Source organism: Suricata suricatta, chromosome 13 (assembly GCF_006229205.1).
Source record: "Suricata suricatta isolate VVHF042 chromosome 13, meerkat_22Aug2017_6uvM2_HiC, whole genome shotgun sequence".
Classification (NCBI taxonomy): domain Eukaryota; kingdom Metazoa; phylum Chordata; class Mammalia; order Carnivora; family Herpestidae; genus Suricata; species Suricata suricatta.
In genome coordinates this window covers 46,724,865-46,739,504 of record NC_043712.1, presented here as the reverse complement: position 1 = coordinate 46,739,504, position 14,640 = coordinate 46,724,865, and positions in this window count along the sequence as shown.

Genomic DNA, 14,640 nt, shown 5'->3' with positions numbered 1-14,640 from the left:
CCCTCAGCTGCTCTCACATTTACCCACTGCACAAGAGATGGCACAACAAACACAAATTAGATCCCACTCTCCATTGTCTTCTAGGTATATTATTGCAGAGAGTAGATAAACTTATTTAAAATACTTCATTTGACTACTTTTCACAATTTTTCCCTGATTTTACGTTGATGAGAAATTTCAAAGTACACCACATTTTTAATTAGCTTCCTTATGTTTTAACACATTAGTGTGGAAGCAGGTTGAGTTCAACGAGGTCATGTGTTTCAAATAATGGAGCCAAATTAAATTTAATTAAAGCTAATAGTTGTATCCATGATCATGAGAGAATGATTGTAGAGATATTTATGACTTTCAGTGAAATATCCAGGTCATCCTCAGTCCTTTTCTTCTCTCTCAAACCCCTCAGGCCATCAACCACCAAGCTATGCTCATTCTCCTTTCAGTCCCTTTAATTTTATTCCCAATGTTCTAGTCCCTCCGTCATTTCTTTCATTATCCCCAATAATTTCTCACTTTGGATTCCTCAAAAGCTGACCAACTTCATGTAAGGCTGATCCTCTTGTATTCATTCTCTGAACCACTACCAAAATGATTTCCTCAAACAAAACCCAGACAAGTCACTCTTATGTAAGGACCCCTCACATCCCAAAGATAGGACCCAAAATTCCTTAGCATGGCACCCAAGGTGTGTTATGAAGTAGCCCTCTAGATTTCCCAGGCCTCACCTCCTGTCTCTGGTACCATTTACCTTGTACTCCAGACACACCACTCCTGCCTTCCTTTCTGTGCCCTTCTGCATGTTGGTACTGCCTTCCAGCATCCATACCTCTACTACACCTCCTGGTCAACTTACTTCATTCCAGATGCAACAAAAAATGTTATTTTTTTGTTGAAGAATTCCCCACTTCTTGCTTCCCTAGTGCCACCAACCAGAACATAATGTGTAAGGATACTATTCAGGTTGGTTTCTAGAAAAAAATTCCCTATGACACATTAAAGATACAGTTGGTAGGATGAGAAGGTAGTGGCCAAAAAAAGCTCAGAGTCAGAGCTGAATTTGAGACCCAATTTCTTGGCCATAACTGTGTCATTTGCAGAAAATCCCTTAAGTTCATTGTCTCAGTTTTCTCATTCATTAAGTAAAATTATATCCACTATAAAAAGTGGTTGTGAGGACTTAATGAAATACGTGTATAGAAAAGCTTTGCACATAAAACATAGTAAATTCTAAATAGATGATAGCCATTGTCATTTTATTATTATTGGTGGATTATGCTCTTTTACGTAGAAAAGGAAAAAGGTATCTAAAAGTTAGGTGTTGGAGAGAAAGGGGATTACCTCTTCTAATTAGGTAGGGGAGAAATAGGAGAGAATGAGTATCAATGCACATGAATGTTGATTACAAATTAAAATCCCTACCCCATTTTCCTTATCAATGCTTAGTTCTGTAGGACAAGAAATCAATACGAAGAATCTAGAAATACCTATTACTATAAAATTGCATTAAAATGACATCCATCTAGAATTCCATGTACAAACAAATAAGAAGAGTTGTTTAGAGAAAATTGATTGTTCACTGGGAGCCATAAGACAAAGTGCTTCTTTTTAAAAACATTCTGTAGAATGTCATTAACATCCAATGTTGTATCCAAAGTATCTTTAGTGTTCTGAGTGAGGACAATTAAAAAGAAATGACTCACTAGAAGACTAAAATTGCTTTGAAGTTATGATTTATATTAATAAATAATGCAAAATTTTCTCATCAATACATTGGGATATGTTTTAATAAGAGAATATTTTACTTAACATGGAGTAAACATTGCTCATCTAGGAAGATAATACCACATTCCTCACGTAACCCTGGCACACTGCTAAAATCTTTGATCTGGTATAAGTCAGTGGTTTTTAGGTTAGACCAAAAAACAACAGCAAAAAAAACTTCTATAATTGTCACTTTCTCCTCATTATCTTAAGTTCATACTTATAAAGTATGAGATTGTCACACAGGCTAACTGCCCTACTTCATTTTTTAGTCAATCAGTATAGCTCTTATATATTAATGATTGAAATAACCCTTAGTGATTATTCTAGTTTTCAATTTCCAATCATCTTTGGTCTAAGTTATGATAGTAATAATAATAATGAATAACTGCTGATAAACGAAGTATAAATTTTTAAGAATTTCTGTGCAAAATATGCTGATTTATTTTGTTTCCCTGTACATATAAGTTTCACAACCATGAATATGCTGATAAATTATGCCATATAGAAATGATTCTAATGACTTTGTACAAAATAAAATACTAATAGATAATATACTGATAGGTAAATACTATAAAAATAAATTTATATAGAAATAATATGCCAACAATAACTAGATACAGATATAATAAATAAATTAATCTTTGCTTTACCCAGGAACTTGCTACGATTTTCAATGTGTTCCCTTAGATATGATTTTAAAACTCTTTGAACTTATAAACTCCCTTGAGTTCTGATGAGATGCTCCAAATTTCTCCTAAAAAAAAACCCACCTATTGATACATAAACCACATTTTGGATATAATCTTATGAAATGGACTATGATGTTTTTTCATGAATCCCAAGGTAAGAAGCACTTCCTGGTGGATTTAGAAGGTATTCTGTCAGAAATTCAATATCCAAATCACTTTTTAGGGCATGAACGACACACAACAACCCGGACAGCTAGCTCTATAAACACGTGGATACGTTTGGAAGAGAAGAGCTGTCTTGGTGCCTAATAAAGGCCTTTTTATGGGTTTCATAGGCACCAGAGGCTGAAGAGAGGCTTGTGTACCCTCTGGTTTCAGCAGGACTGTCTGCCGCTGGGGCTTGCCTTGGAAAATCATTCTCAACTCACTCCAGCCTCCCCCTTTCCTTGACCTGGGATCACATTTTGACGACACATCAGATGAGAAATATCTTTTGGCTGTGTCCTTTTCCTGTTTATTTGCACTGCGAGCATCTTAGCAGGTGTGGTATGCTTCACTGCATGTCTCTGTGATAATTTGCTTTCTGGACTCTATGACTTAGTAATAATCTTGTATCATGGATCCAAAAGCAACTAGTTATGCGTTTATTTAACAAACACCTCCTGAGCTCCTCCAGGAGGCTTCACACAGTGTAATGGGGGAATCCAAGAGTACAGTCACCGTCCCTGCCCTGACAGGGCTGACAGCTTCGTGAAAGTGACGAACCATAATGGAAGAGAATAGCACGAATAATTATGAGAGTCATAGGGCAATGCAAGAGAGGTACGTGGAGCTCCAAGAGGGCGTAATTGTGGCATCAGCCAAGTCAGGAGGTCAGAAAAGGACTTGAACATGCTGAGGTTCAAAGAATGAGAGTTAACCAGATGAAGTGAGGAGGAGCATTTCTGTGCCCCGACTTGCTCCAATTTGGTCTACGCTCCAATGTTTATATCTTGCTCAAACAGCCTGTACAAAGGCCCTGGGGCTAGAGAACAAACTAATTGAAGGTGCAGGTGTAGTTCATATTGCTCTTGCAACAAAACGCTTTTTCACTCAAAGACTCAGGGCCTGGGGTGCTCCAAGGACCGAGAGCTTTCGCTCTTTCTATGCTTTGATGTGGAGGCAGCGTGGACTGTGCATCAGAGCATGCAAAAAAGTGCCTACTGCCTGTTGCGTGCTTCTAGGCAAAGCAAACCATCACTCCTTTCTTGCTGTTTGGGGTTTTCATTGGGATACTTCACATAGAAACATGTCAGCAAACGTCTTCATGGTGGCTGTAAAGAAACTTATAAAATGTAGTGGTTGTAGGCACTGGTGGTAATTTCAGTAGTGGTAGTGCTGGTGTTCTTTTCTAAAATCCTATCCTGCTCAGTGTTTACCATAATGTGATAAAATGGTAGGCACAGAGCTTTCTGGTATGCAGCCAGGGCTGGGAGCAGGAAGAATGTATATGAGTCTGTACGGAAAGCATCGTTTTTGGCTTCCAAATGGAACAAAACTATGGCCAGTGCGCGTGGTAGGAGGGAGGAAGGGGGGAGGACTGTCTCTAAGTTTGGGTAAAAAAGCTAGAGCAATGAAGTTGCAAAGCATTTTAAAGGGAAGCAAAACCTATAGGAAAACAAGTAAGACACAATGAAGACATTGTACTTTGAGTAAGTTTAATGCTTAGGCCAAGGTTCGAGCAAGACAAACCTCTGAGCACAGACCGAAGTGAGTAAGGCAAGAGCAAGTTGGTACATAGAAGAGGACCTCCACACAGCATCTCTTTCCCTGGGTGGACCGCAGGGATCATCCTTAGTGCTGGGCGGGGGCGCGCACCTCAGCCCCCAGCTAATATACCTCCCAGCATGCAGAATGTAGACAAAGAGTAAGTTTTACCTCTGTCTCATCTCAGAGGAGGGTTTCAGACATCCCCAGCAAGTCCTTTTTTGCCTTCACAAAACTCCTGAGTACAAGAAATTCTTTCAAAGAGAGACCTTCAACTCAGCAAATCCATCCTGACTCTTGTCCAAGTCTGATGTCAAGAGTGAACATAATCAGCTAAAGAGCCACCCCGGCCGAATGCTGTCTTGATCTCTGGTTACCTAAATGTCACCTTATATTACGTATTATTAAATCCTCCTGTTCTCACCCAAATTTCTGGAGTAATCTATCTGCTGAAGACCAAAGCCCCGTTGGAACTTCTGCCCGAGCCAGCTTCTCCCAGCGTTTAACGCTATCTTGTTTTCTCACCCATCGGCAGCATGGCTATCTCACTCCCTGATGGGATTAATGTGAATGCTACCCAGTGGTCTTATGCTAAGCTGTTCACCTTCTAGCCAAACAATGCTCCCCTTTAAGAGAACCAAAATTACTAGATGGGACCTGACTCAACTTGTTCCTCTATTGTAGCATAAGATTAAAGCATTTTTTCACCTACTTTCCCCCCACTCCCACCTCTTCTTAATCCTCTATCTGGCTGATTCATAACAGCTGTTAAATAACTAGACATTTAGGTAAAGGCAAACTGAACCTATAAATCAATGTGTGTGATATAATAATCAACTCTTTCCAGTGCAGCTTGCTCACGCTGCCTTGGTTTGCTTTTTTTATGCTGACTTCAGCTGCGGCGTCTGTATGAAGGGGGTTAGTACAATTGTAAATTCTAATCTCCAGGCTGCTAATGTCATTATGGAAATAGACATAAGGAAATGAAACTCACAGTACATTGCTGGAGATGGGGGGGAGGGGAGGATTTTGAGGACATATGTTTTGTACAAGCGGTTACAATCCTCCTGAGTGTGAATATTCGGGTTGTCTTGGTTGTAAACTACAGAAGCTGACGTCAGCTAGCTTCAGCAGACCGGGGAGTTCTGAGGATGCCGGATGTCTCACCAACCCAGCCTCAGCGATACAGTGGGGTCTCAGAAAGGGACTGATGACCCTGGGAAGCCATAAATTTTTCTCTCTGCTTCATCTCTCCTTCTCAGTCCATCTGCTCACTCCCCTTGCACTCTATCGACTGGTTTCCTTTGTGTGTCAGACACTGGTTGGTTGATCAGCAAATTCATTTCCTTTTCTTCTGGAGACACATCGAGACTCTACCTCCCATTAGGTGTGGCTACGTAGCTCAATTCTGGCTTCCACTTCAAAGCGTAGCCCATAGGAAGCAACTATGCAATTGTCTATTTATTCCCTCTCTCCATCTGCTGGCAGAATGTGTAAGACTGAGACCCTGGAGGAAGGTGGAAGCCACAAGATAAAAGGAGGTTGGGTGCTGCATGCCCGTCCTTCTTCCTCTCATCCCTTCCCCCCAACCACCATGGACTTGATGTGGCTGAGAAATAAAGTTCCACCCTGTTTAGTTCTATTCCATTCCATTAAGCTATTGAGATTTGGGGATTTATCTTTTAAAGCAGGTGGTATGACTCGAAGTTTCCCTATTGCAGAAAATTCTCAAACTGCAGCTACGATGCTTATATTTTTCAAAGGTAGCTTCCAACTATCCACCCCCCCCCACACATACAAAGGGGAAAAAACTTCTCTCCATTTATCTTCATTTCAAATTTTGAGGAATCAGATTGTTTGAACCAGTGGGTCAATTCCTACCCTTAATGCAATCATCTTCGATGAGGGAGGTGGGTTGTCATGCGCAAACCGGCCACTAGGGCCGTGTGAACACGAGATTGTTACAAGAATAAAACCAAGACTGAGATCTGACTTTGTCTTCCACTTCTGCTGCTAACTTATTGGGTGGTCTTAATTAACTCACTTAACCACTTTGGGCATCAGTCTCCACATATGAAACTGAGACATTTAGACTACGTTACCTCCAAAGTCTTCTGCAACTTTTATATTGTGCAATCCACAAAGCTTTACACTGTGTCTTCATTAAGCTCAATGCTTGCAGACTGAAATACAGGTTTCCTTGAATATTTTTGTGCCTTAGCATAGAGATGCCTCCAATACTGCAGGACTTTATGGGGTCCTCAGATACCCTGTTTACTGCTCTAACATTTTGGGGGTGCATGAAGATACCATTCTAAGAGTAACTTCTGTGTTCTATGTGGAAATGGTTTTCTCTGCTAAACTTTCTTATGGATGTCTTGGCTTCCGGGATTGTAGTGTATTGATTAAGAGCACCTATGCCAAAGTCAGATTGCATATTTCAAATCTTAATTCTATCATTTACTAATGGTGGGATAATACTTACCTTAGAGGGTTATTGTAAGGATATTAAAAAAAATTTTTTAATGTTTACTTATTTTTGAGAGACAGAGACAGAGTGGTAGAGACGGAGGCGACACAGAATCTGAAGCAGGCTCCAGGCTCCAAGCTGTCAGCACAGAGCCCTTTGTGGGGCTTGAACCCACAAACTGTGAGATCATGACCTGAGCTGAAGTCGGACACTTAACCAACTGAGCCACCCACGTGCTCCTGTAAGGATATTTTTAAAATCACACACATATAGGGGCGCCTGGGTGGCTCAGTCGGTTAAGCCTCCGACTTCGGCTCAGGTCAGATCTCACGTTCGCGGGTTCGAGCCCCACGTTGGGCTCTGTGCTAACAGCTCAGAGCCTGGAGCCTGCTTCCGGTTCTGTGTCTCCTTCTCTCTCTGCCCCTCCCCCTCTCATGCTCTGTCTCTCTCTGTATCAAAAATAAATAAAACATTAAAAAAATTAAATCACACACATATATAGCTCCAGGACCCATTAAGTGCTCAGTAAATATTTGCTTAAAAGGTAAACTTAGCTTACGTTTGTTGTACTTGTTTTAGTATTTGTCTACTCCACTAGACTTAAGCACCTAAAAGCCAGATACCTAGTTTTACTGAACCTTTTGTCATTCAGACCCTAGCCCAAAGTCTAGTACATAATTTCTGCTTAATACCTCTTTTTAAATTAGTATGTTAATGAATGGTAATATGTAGAACATTTAGTTTGTCTTACAAAAATACAAGTAGTATATATATATATATATGTATACATATGTGTGTATATATATTAAATGAATAGCCTAAGGTATTACCATTCTTTTTTAAAAATTTTTTGATGTTTTATTTAATTTCTATGTACTTATTAAAAATTTTTTAAATGTTTTTACTTATTTTTGAGAGAGAGAGAGAGAGAGACAGCGTGAGCAGGGGAGGGTCAGAGATTGAGGGAGACACAGAATTTGAAGACAGGCCCCAGGCTCTGACCTAGCTGTCAGCACAGAGCCCGATGCGGGGCTCAAACCCACAATCATGACCTGAGCCGAAGTCGAACGCTTAACCGACTGAGCCACCCAGGTACCTTAGTATTACCATTCTTCTGTTTCAGGGTTCTAGCATGCGGCCATAGACTAGAATTCCTTGGGGAGATGGGGAGCTCTTTAAATATACTGGTGCCTGGGTCCCACCCAGATCTACTGAATTACAGTCTTGGGCCAGGGGCCCAGGCATCAGCATACTTCCCAGGATAGCAGCCAGGATTAAGCACTTCTATTTTATATTGCAGTGACATATTAACTATATGAGTCTTTCATTTTTGTAACTGAGATTTTTCTATAAGCACTGTATTAGTCAGAGTTCTCCAGAGAAACAGACCAACAGGATGTGTGTGTGTGTGTGTGTGTGTGTGTGTGTGTGTGTGTGTGTGTATGCATACTGCCTTTATATATTTAAGTATTTTAAAAAATCTTTTAATGTTTATTTATTTTTGAGAGAGAGGGAGAGAGAGAGTAAGCAAACACAAGTGGGGGAGGGGCAGAGAGAAAGGGGGACACAAAATCCAAAGCAGGCTCCAGGCTCTGGGTTGTCAGCACAGAGCCCCATGCAGGGCTTGAACTCACAAACCATGAGATCATGACCTGAGCGGAAGTCGGATGCTTAACTGACTGAGCCACCTAGATGCTTGTATTTAAGCATTTTAAGATAGACTTTCTAGGGGCACTTGGGTGGCTCAGTCAGTTGAGTGTCTGACTCTTGATGTCTCTCAGGTCATAAGTTCAAGCCCTGCATCAGGCTTTGTGCTGACAGCGTGGAGCCTGCTTGGGAGTCTCTCTCTATTCATCTCATCTCGTGCTCACTCTCTCTCTCTCTCACTCTCTTTCTCTCCCTCTCTCAAAATAAATAAATAAACCACAAAAAGATTACTAAAATAAACTTTCTTACCAAAGGTCTCTCTCTTTATGTATGTGTATCTATGGGGGGAGGGGGAGATGTACTTTAAGGAATTAGCTCATGTGATTTTGGAGGCTGGCAAGTCCAAAATCCACAGAGCAGGCTTTCTGCTGGACACCCAGGGAACAGTTGTAATTTGAGTTCAAGGTTTGCTTGGCAGAATTCCTCTTCTTCCCAGGTGGTCAGTCTTTTTCTATTAAACCCTTCAACTGATTGGAAGAGGCCCACTCATGTGATGGAGGTTAATCTGTTTTCTCAGTCTACTGATTTAAATGTTAATTTCATCTAAAACATACCTTCCCAGAAACATCTAGAGACAGAATATCTGAGTACCATGGCCTAGCCAAATTGACACAAAATTAACCATCCCAGGCACCAAGGACCTTAATTTTTGCCCTTTTCTCTGCCTGTTTGATTCCCAATGGCTCCATACATGCTCCAACAGGGAGTTTATAATAATCTCTTTCCTGACGGTGGGGATTCTGTTCCAGAAGAAGCAGGAGAAGCAAACCGGAAGTGGGTGGGTTAAAACTGAGCCCAAAGCACAGGTCTCTCAATAGCCCAAGGAGGATTACACATCAGCTGCCTTTGTCTGCCGGAGCTCTCTTGCTTCACATTTGTCTCCCTGTGAACGTCTCTTATAAAACTGAGCTACTGTGTCTGTCCAGTGAATATACACATTCATCCGTTCTTATGAGAATTATATCCAGGAAATCTAGATTAAGCCCAGATCAAAACTGCCAGTGTAACCAACAAATTCGGCTCATAATGTAGACACAATAAGTATGTCAGCACACAATCACACTTTTCAAACATTATGATGCCAAAATTTGGACCCAATCAGAGTTCTTTAATAAAGGTGTTTTCCTTGCTTGGATACATAAAAATCCACTTTAGAATCAAATCATCTTAAAAATTTTACATATGATTCCAAAATTGAAATTATTTTGGAAAAGAACAACTGTTAAGTATTGGCTTTTGGTTGATCTAGAGTGAGTGGTCAGAATGTCAGAGGATCCAGACCTCTAGACTCATTAGAAATGTGATCAATCCACTTGACCCCAAGCATTTAAAAATAGTCTTCTGCATCAAAAGTCTGCCCCGTATGTGGTGTAGCCAGGATGACTTTCTTCTCCAAACCTCAGACAGTCTTTAAACTGAACTGACGTTTGAAAATAGTCAACAGTTCCTGGTTCATCGCCATGTCTGTTAGTCAGTTTTTATACCTTTCATACAGAGGAGCTCTATCATTGATTAGATTGGGTGGTTGCCAGATTGGCTAGTCCTTTGAAATTTTAGGTGAATCTTTGAATAATAATTTCTGTTTTATCGATTCATATGTTAAACTATGCATCATCTTTATAACTGAGTTAAATTGTCAATAACATAGAAGTAATAATCCCACTTGTTAAAAGATAACTAATGACTTCAAAATTAATAATAGTATCCTGATCTAAGTCCCAACAGCTGCTATTGCCTGACACGTAGTGCCTGCTCCAAACCAGAAAAATCACTCTTCAGGCTGACTAAAAATATGCTTGAAATATTGAGCCCTTTTTCACAAAATGAAAGTTTTGTATGGTATGGTTTTTTTCAAAGTGAATTAAAATGAGGCATGTTTTCAAAGTTGTTGTTAGAGGGGTGCCTGGGTGGCTCAGTCGGTTACGTGTCTGACTTTGGCTCAGGTCATGATCTCACAGTTCATGGGTTGAAACCTTGCACTGGGCTCTGTGCTGACAGCTCAGAGCCTGGAGCCTGCTTCAGATTCTGTGTCTCCCTCTCTCTCTGCCCCTCCCCTGCTCGTGCTCTGTCTCTCTCTGTCCAAAAATGAATAAACATGTTTTAAAAATGAAAAAGTCAATAAATAAAAGTTTTCATTACATAGGGCAAGGAGCAAACCAATAGATTGGGAAACTAACAGTTCCCCTTAAGAATATTGGAAACTACCTGGTTGGAATATAAAACTACTTACATTAAGTTTTTTCAAAGTCATAGAAAATTTACCTGGTGGTGGAATACAGCAAAAGTTCCCAAGCAATGTGTCAAGATCACTTGTGGGGTACACGGCAAAGAGTTTGTTACTATGCCAGGAATCAAAATAAAATAAGCTATAAGGTTTGTAAAATTGTTCCCTCCATTCCCCCCTGCCCCCACTTCTAAAGAGAAAGACTTCTCGCTCCCTGAATCTGCTTTTGAAACCTTTGCCCTGTTGTCTTACAGAATGAAGATAAAGAGGGAATTTAAAAATTAATAGAAGCCAGAGAAACAGAGGTAATCTACTATGATAAAGAACTGAGCCAGGCTTCAGGGAGGCGAGAGATAGGAAGTTAGTCAGACTGAGCTTATGAGAGCCTTTGAGGACAACATGAGAGGGGAGGCAGGAGCATCTGTGGATGTTTTGGAAAAACTGATAGTGACAGAGATGAGGAAAAAGGGTTTATTTTAAGGATATTTCCTGTGCTTCATAAATGGAGCTTTTGGGGGACATTTCCTAGAGACGTGAAGATTAAATTGTTTCTCGATTATTTTGAATGCCTGACTGATGTTTCTCCGAGTGTGATTCCATGCCGAGAAAGAGCCACAGGGAGGCTCAGCTTTATTTAGGTTACATTACCAACAATAATAATTTGCATGTTTTTAATACACTGGAGTAACATGACTTTTATTCAGTTGCACTCATATGGGTACATGAGTGGAGAGAAAAAGGTAAAGTTCTCTTGCCAGAAATGACACAACCCATCATTAGCAGCTGGTATCGGTGTCTTGTTACTGTGCAAGCTTAGGTATACTGGAGCTTGTAAATTGTAATCTTTTATTTTTAACATTTGTTCATTTTTGAGAGACAAAGAGAGACAGAGCGTGACTTGGGAAGGGGCAGAGACAGAGGGAGACACAGAATCTGAAGCAGGCTCCAGGCTCCGAGCTGTCACCACAGAGCCTGATGCAGGGACTTCAACTCACAGACTGCGAGATCACAACCTGAGCTGAAGTTAGACAATTACCAGTCGAACCACCCAGGCACCCCCTGTAATCTTTTTTAAATGTTACCTGCATATTGTTTGTTATCTTCCTGATGGCAGTTTCACACAACTGGTATCAGAATCAGATTAGAATGCAGATGTATTTTTTTTAGTTTTAGTTTAATGCACTATACTACTGCCAGTTAAATAAAAATCAACAAAAACTTAGTAACATCAACATTTCTTTCACGATCTTTTTTCACCAGAGACACAGATATGTTAAAGGAAAATACTTTTCATAGTAGACAAATATGTTTTAGCCATCCATTAAATTGCCATCAGTCTTTTTTTTAGTAAGCTCTATACTCAACTTGGGGCTCAAACACATGACCCTAAGATCAATAGTCTCATGCTCTATCAACTGAGCCAGCCAGGTGCCCCACCATTAATCTTTCTTATATTAAATAGTTACATTATTACTTGATTAATATCAGTATTCTTGTTCCCTGGTATTCAAAATGTGCTCCATGGACCAGTAGCATAGGTATCTCCTGGGAGCCTATGAGATATGCAGAATCTTCCACTGCACTCATAGATATACTGAATCAGAATCTGCACATACCTTGATGCCTGGGTGATTTGTTAATCATATTGGAATTAGAGAAGCACCATTGTAGTTCACAGAAGTTCTTCAAGTGAAATCAGTGACTACCTGTATTAGAATCACCTAGGATATGGGGTCCCTGGGTGGCTCTGTCAATTAAGCAGCTGACGTCAGCTCAGGTCATGATCTTACAGTCCATGAGTTCAAGCCCTGCATCAGGATGTTTGTCAAATACAGACTTCTTGAATCTTAAGTCAGATCTAGCAGGGACTTTGAATACAAACTCTTAATAATATTCTATTTAATAGTGATGGGAATTAAACCGGGAGGTTCCAACTTCTTTGCACTTTTGTGTATCAATATTCTTACCCATCTGCTTCTTTTTTTATATTTAGCTCTAAACCAATAGCCACATAATTATTGGTTTGTTGTACTTAATGGGTTTTTTGCCTTTGCCTTGGTACCTGTTAGTACTCTATCCTTCCTGAGACATCCACAGATGGGCTCATTACACCTGGAAAACTCTTTCTGGGCTAATCTTACAGGCTTTTCCCATCTTCTCATTTTTCTATTCAATTATGGGGGGGGGGTTCTACATCTTGAGTGTAAGAAGTCCTTCCCCAGAGAACCATCTGGAAGCCTCCCTGTAGCTGATTCCTGGGGCGCTTTCAAGGGAAAGACTTTTTTTGCTTCCAAATAATGAAGCACCAAAAGCTTTCAGCCTAGTTTAAGAAAGAAGGCAATTCAAGAGAAACTACTAGTGCCTTACCTGCCACCTATTAGCTATTGGCCTCAGGCAGATTATGTAACCTTTCTGAGCCTCCTTGCCTCATCTGTGAAATGAGGATAATACACCCGCCTGGAGGTTGGGCACTGCTCCAGCTGTCCTTTGAGATCCCTTCCAACTCTGAGATCCATGATTCCATTATTCTGTCAAGTCAACGTATGTCATAGTAATCGCCATTTCCAGTTTCTATACCCTTGACTTTTTTTCATCTCTTTCCCCCCTAATCCATCATCTCCTTGAAATCAGCCATGTACACCTCTCCCTTACAACTATTTCTAGTAAAAATGGATTTAGAACCTTCTTATCAGAGAAATTTACTTTCCCCCTAAGTTTAAAATATGCTTGTCTTTAAGATAATTAACCTGTCACAGTGAGAACACCAAGTCCATTCATTATCTATGTAAGTGGGTACCGGTGAAATGAATGGGTGTGGATAAAGAGCCATACTTGAGAAATTTAATAGTAGCCACTTAATTTAACTACACTCTGAACTCATCCAAAATGCACAAGAACAAAATAGTAAGGTGGAGCCTTGAAGATTTCACCTGCAGTGGGAAGAGTCAGCAAATATCTTTAGTGAATATCAAATACATAAATTTCAATGAGCCACAGGAACCCGCAAACTAGGCAGACAACTCCTTTAAATTCCTGCCCATCAAAAATTCCCTGATCTCATCTGTGTTTGCTGAGTTTATGAGGATTAAAAAACTCTGTTTTCATAGCCTTAACATTTTCCAGGGTGGAAGGACAAGATGCTTGTTGAACTACAGAGAGATTTATCTAAGTGACCACCCACACTTTGAAGAATTCTTGTTAAACATTCCCTGAATGCTGCACTTAAACCACTGTCGTAGTACTCTGCTTATAAAAGACTTTGTTACACTGTTTCTCATTATTTACATCTTGCTTTATAGATATATGCCTGCATGATGTATTCATTAAGAGCAGAAATACTGAAATCAGACAGACCTGGTTTTGAATCCTGGCTGACTTACCCAATTAGGTAACATTGGGCAAATATCTTGAGATTTCTCATCTGCAAGTGATGTTAAAATACCTTTCTTAGGAGAATATTAAGGATTAGAGGAAATAAACATGTATATTATGGATTATGTGTCCTCCGTATGCCAGGCATGATGTCAGTGCTCAGTATTTAGCAGGGAACTGGCCAGACAAGCCACTACCTTCATTGAGATGACATTCTAATAGCCTGTCACATCTCCTGTCTCATAATAATCACTCAACTATTGATGATGATGATGATGATGGTGGTGGTGGTGTTTTATATTAAATACATATTACTTTATCCAAAATGAAATATTTAAACCCCAAATATCATTAAACATTTTCAGTGCACCAGAATCAATACTAAGCTCCCATGTGCAGTTGCCGTGTGTAGCTCTTCCAAACTCAGTTCCTATGTAAAAGGGCTAAAATCCTGACATACAAGTAAGAAGCCCTGAAATTTCATCAAAAGGAAGAATTTAAAGTGAGCTTTAAAATTAAAATTGTGTTTGTTCATATCTTCTGCCCATTTCTTCACTGGATTATTTGTTTTGTGATTGTGAAGTTTGGTGAGTTCCTTGTACATTTTCGATATTAGCCCTTTATCTGATATGTCATTTGCAACTATCTTTTCCCATTCTGTCTGTTGC